The following is a 6,000-nucleotide window of genomic DNA, read 5'->3' on the forward strand; positions in this document are numbered from 1 at the left end:
TATATGCTTTCTGGTAATTGCAATTAGCTGCTTCAATATTTCACATAAAAAATAATACAACCCTAATACAGGAGATCTGAGTGGTAGTGTGTCAAAGTCAACATAAATATCCCAATACTTGAAACATTGCTGCAAGTTTAACAAAGCAATAAGGAGCCACCAGCCAGCGCAAAGGCAGGAGCCCTGTGGCTTGAGATGGCAGTGGGTGTCATCGCCCACTGGCTGTGGCTTTCCAATGTATCAGGAGGCAGGAGGATGCCACCAGCCAATGCCTAGGGACCAAGTAATGCCAGTCTGCAAGGCCTGGCCCATAGACATGCCAGTGTGGTGACTTCTGCTGCCTTCGCTTATGAGAAAATCCCAATTCCAAATAAAATGAAGTGAGGCTGTATCTCGATTGTATGGCCATATGCCCTGCAACAGCTTGAAGAAAACATAGTCAAAGGGGACAAGGAAAGATCAACGTGCATGACGGCTGGGAAAGTAGCCGGGCTACAATGTGGGTTTAAGGGAATAATACTCGGAGGAGGCTTAATCCCAGGCTTCCCATCGCTGACAAGGGTTTGCTTTGGACTGCGTCGCTTCTCCTGGAGACCAAGAAGTAAAGAGACTAAAAGGATTTATTAAATGAAAGAGGAGACTTTCCTGTTAGGAGCCATTTAGAAATATTTTTAGCGCAGAGACACATAAGAAGTGACATGTTAGAGGCATATAAAATAATAAGTAGTGTCCAGAGATGGTGAATTGAGTGCTGCAGTTCACCGTAGGTAATACAGCGCTACATGGGGAAACGAAGAGGTGAAATCTTAAATGTAGTTAAAGGCAATGCTTCATTACCCAGCATGGGATTAACCCACGGACTTCCTGACCCAGTGCACCAGTAAGATGATGTACAATGACCTTCAGTAAAATATACCTTTTTACAGTTTAAAGAAAGAAAAAAAAAAAAAAAGCCTGGCATCTACAGGCTCTTGTTGCAGGGTCAGAAGGAATTGCTACCTCTCTGAGGAACCAAGGAAACGCACCTGCTGAGTCTTCAGCCATACTTCATGCTGTTGTGATTTTTTTTTAACCTTTCTTTTTTTTAGGTAAAAGATTACAATAGTGTTAAGAATGCCTAGGAAGTCGCTTACCAGCCGGCAGTGCTAAAAAGGGAGTAAACCTTGTATGTCAGCACCCTGAGCTATAGCTTCAAGAGTGTGGGCCCCCAAGAGGGGGATGCTGGGGGGTACATGTGTCTTGTGACCATTGAACTGATCACTGCAGAGCTGTTAAGTTAGCTCACAGCACATGAGTAACATCACTGATGCTTTATTTATGTGGCCAGTACATGGCTTGTAAGAGCAAACCCCACGTCTCTCCTGTGAGCAAACCAAGAATTACCACCACCATTGTGCCTTGCATCCACTTTGTGCTCCAACTGGTTAATATTTAAAGCCAAGCACATCCCTTGTATTGCAAATTCATACATTCAAAGGAAGGAAATGTATAGGTTGCTTGTTTTTCTTTTCAATATGAAAGGTCTTAGCTAGGGGTGTGGGGCCAAATGATGCTGTCTTGGTCAGTGATGTGGAAATGCGGTAGAGGCAGCTGAGCCTCAGCAACCTCATTTAACCTAGGACTAGCACTCGCCCTTTCTTGGGGCACAGAACCATGTTAGTCATTTGTTGGAGAGCCTGTGATTGTGATCTAATGCAAGGCCCCAAACTGGGTTTTGTGCGTTTGTTTTGGTTTTTTACACACAGTGACACAAAATTAATCAAAAACATCTGTACAAGCTGAAAAGTCAGTATGCTTTATGAGCTATTTATATAAGAGGCAGCTCATATATGCACCAATTTTGTGGCTTTCAAGTTCTAGGACAGATATTGAAACCTGTTATCCTCAAGCATGCTGTGGGCTGATCTTGTCCTGAGGCCACAGTGATGCACCAGACCACAGCCCTGGAGCTGAGAGGCTTTACCTCCTCTGAGGAGGGCTATAGGTGTTGGGTTAGACATGCCTTTGGGATTCCCACATATGGGCTCCCACTGTTTCTTCTCATATAGCTTCTGTCTCTTAACTGTGACTTCAATACTCTGCAGGTTTGTTCATCATTAAGGCAATTAGGAGATGCACCTGACAGGAAAAAAAAAAAAAAAAAGTAACAACACAGTTATGTTGTATGAAGGCTAGGAGCTGCTTTAATCAGCTCTGTGTCTACCTGGATGTTAACTCTGGTCCCTAATTGGAGGAGTAACTGGCATGTCTGAGTGTTGCTTAGAGACTCTGTAGCAAGTCCAGGGACCTGCTGAGGACGGTTTCCTCTATGTAGACCAAAGCGATGAAGCTGATAGTGCTTGAAGCAAATTTGTAACTCCTGGCTAAACTGGAGACTAACCTTTAGGAAGATGCTTTAAGGCTGACTGCAGTTTTTGAGCAATGAGGAACCTATTGTACCCCTTGGTAAGCTGCACCACATGCTGTTTCTGCTGACATGCAAGTACTACAGTTTGCTTTGTGTCTCAGCAATTAGATTTTATTTCCTGTCTTATGCCCTGTTTATCCATGCTAATATCTCTCCTAGATCTTTTCAGATAACACCTGCTGTGTAGGAAGGTATAAAATTGTAGGAATGGCTGAAAATTTGTCACCGTAATGTCATCAAAATAGTCTCAACTAAAAGGTGTTGCTGCAGGAGTCTGATTTTTTTCTCAAGCTTCCCTCCATGCTTATGAGCTTTTAGTTAGTCATGTTTCAAAATAAAATGAAGGCATGTCCTTTTTTTCAAGCTGTAAAGCTAAAAATGAAGCTGCTGTGTGCATGCTTCCTTCTGCTTGGATGCACTTGCTGGCATCTGGTGCTGTGGAAAGCTGAAGTCACTTGATAGTGAGGCTAAATTCAACCTCTCCAGCGTGTGTGTTGAGGGGGCGTAAATCAACATGTGCAAGGTGGGGTGTGTACTAAGAGTAGCTGACCCTCACACTGGTGTGCTCTTCTTAGAGCTTTGCTGTCCAGCGAATGCAGCAGCTCACAAAAGGGTCTTAGAAAACCTAGTTTTCCTTGCAAGATCCTTTAGCTTTCCAAAAGTGCTATTGTATGGATTCTCTGAGGTTAAAAGCTCCAGTGTGTACTCCTGCTAAGCACCACCCAAGAGGACTGGTGGCTGCCCGCTGCTCAGTACCTATGCTGAGGATTAAGTGGCTTCCTAAATGTGATGAGTCTGTTATGGCTGAACAGCTTCACCATGTGCTGGCTGCACAGACATCCAGCAAAGAAATCAAAGGCATGATGTCACCAGTATTTCTTATCTAAAATTAAATATCTGTCTTAGGTCCCCAGACACGCAGAGTCTTTGTATTAGAAACATATACTGAGAGTTCAAACTCTGAGTCATCTCATATATATTTCACTCAAGCCAAGGGAATAGCAGAGAGAATAGACCTGCAAAAGAGCAATTCTCTATTCTAGCAAGATGATGGAGGAAAAACTGTTCGGGGAAAATACTAATGGATTCACAAGTAAAAAATCTTGCCAGTGAAACTGTGGCTCTAATATTCTGTACCTTTGCAGTAAAGCTGTGATTTGTTGTGGAAAGTGCAGCAGCGAATAAATGGGTCAACTCATGCTCATTAACAGTGGAGACAGAGCAAGTGGCATTTAAAACAAACCCACTCAGAGGGAAAACAAAATAATGATTTATACGGAATTGTAAAATGTTTGTTGTCACAATTAGCTTTTCAAAAGCTCCGTGCTGTGCCACTGCTGGGCAGGGTTAAGCCAAGCTTTGGACATGCTGGAGCTAAGGGCTGCATTTCTGCTGCAGCTGTTCAATGCATTGCTGGACATGCAAGCTGGCCGATGCTGCGTCCTTTTCCAGTGTGTGCCACAAGTGTTTCAGCACAGTCATCAGGGGCTAAAATAGGAGACATGATACTGGAAATTATTTGTCCCCATCTATGCTAAGGGGTAAATTTTGCCAGGCTCTGTGTCAACTGACTTGCACATCAGCAGCTGCACTTGGGCATAGTGAATGTCTCTGGATCAGGAGCACAGTTCCTCTAGGGAGAGGATATTTAGGTGGTCAAAGACAGATCCCTCTCCCTTTTGACTCCTTGGTATCCTCTTACCGGCCCCTATTTAGCCCCCAGCTCCATGGTCACTCATCTTTCCTCCCTGATCTCATGCCATGCTGCTCATTTGCTTCCCACCTGGCAAGTTTATGTGTTGTGGGCACAACCTTGCACCTAAATAGTTTTCTCCAGGGGACCTACAGATGTTCCCTACTCAACAAAAGGGTTTTCTTCTCCTACGTGCATTTCAGGCTGTTTAGGTGCATGGAGGAACTGTGCACTGCATTCCCTTGGGAGCTGGTGATGCTGCCCATACAGGAAGGCACGGGCCGGGAGGCAGCACAAGGGCATCTCTGGAGCCACAGGGGATAAAATCCCTGCCCTAGGCTATTTTCCAGCTCTTACTGGATTGTAGCCCAGGCCTGAGGCTCAACAGATGCACTGTCAGGTATGAAGTATTGGCCCAGGATTTGTGCTGGCTCCGTAATGGGAAGCAATTCCCTTCCGTAATACACAGTTGTTGCATTGCATGAAAATCATTATTATACGTTGTGAAATCTAATTACATTATTGCATACTGTGTATACACTAATAAAGTCAGTGGGTGCAATAACACTGCTTGTAATACACCATTCCACCAAAATTACTACTGCTGTTAATTTTACTTTCATTTTTTTCTTGATCTACCCTGAAGAGCAAGGCTTTCAGCTTGCTTGCTTTGGCAGGTGGATGAAGGGGCAAGACCTTACAAGGGTCACAAGCACCCCACAGCTCCTATTGCAGTTGGGAACATGTGAGGGGGGGGACTGCCATGTCCCCAGTCTGATACCCAGTGATGAGACATGCTCCTCCTGAGGGTTACCAATCCTGTCCTGGGATGAGTTCAAAACCAGCTGGGCTCAATTGCTCTTGAAAGTGCCCCTTATCTCCACTGATTGTAAATCCTTGGGCACCTGTGCTCTTAGATGCCTGAAACCAGGTCAGCTCAAATGCCTCCACCCCTCCAGCATTACAGCATACAGGAGGAGGAGGATAGGTGGTCCTTAAGCTTACTTCATACATATCTGTATGTGACAGTGTGAATTTGATTGCACTGCATTGGTCCTCACCGGCACTAGAGCCTAGGCAATGGGATCTGGCCTCAGAGAGGACACAAAGTAATTTCCCAATTAGACCAAGGATGAGGAAAAAAAAGTAGAAGGAAAAGCAGCTAAACTAACATCTGAAGTATTGAGCTGAGAGGGACTTAGCTCTCAAAGAGTATTTTCAGTTGTTTGCTTCCCCACCATTAATTTCTCATTGTAAAGCTTGTCTGGTGAGTACAAGTTGCTGGTGCTAACCTGCTGGTCTCTTGCCCTCTGCTCTCCTTACAAGCTGTCACAGAAATGCAATACAACCTCTTCTTAGTAGTGGAAGAGATGAAGAGGGGCTTCTTAAACACCTCAACTCTATGGAGGTAGGTGCAGAGTTACCAGCTGTTACAATTCTGTTGCAATGTGCCCTGAATCCATCAGCTGAAGAAATCACACTGGGAGCTGAGGAGAGACAGTTGTAGGGGTTGTGCTGATCTTCTGAAGATCCCTTCTTTTCACGTGTGACAAATGAGCCCAGGGCCCAGCCATGGAAAAAAAGAAATGAAAATGTAATATGTAAAGTCATGGACTGAGAAAAAAGTATTACTTTGTATTTCCTTTCCTAAATGATTCAGACACTAGAAGATACCTTCCTGCTGTCACCATCACAACATCTTCAGAAGAAAAAGGTATGAGCCTACAGTGTTTCAGTATGTCTTTACTTCTAAATGAAATGGAATGCCAAAAGTTACCCCCAAAACAACAGCATTTACAGAGGAAAACTTGGTATTGCTTGAGTCTCCTGAAATGCTTATTTGCCAAGCCAAAGGTTGTCTAGGGTCCTGGTGCTGGAAGCCAGCATAGCTGGTTCATCG

Source organism: Athene noctua, chromosome 4 (assembly GCF_965140245.1).
Source record: "Athene noctua chromosome 4, bAthNoc1.hap1.1, whole genome shotgun sequence".
Classification (NCBI taxonomy): domain Eukaryota; kingdom Metazoa; phylum Chordata; class Aves; order Strigiformes; family Strigidae; genus Athene; species Athene noctua.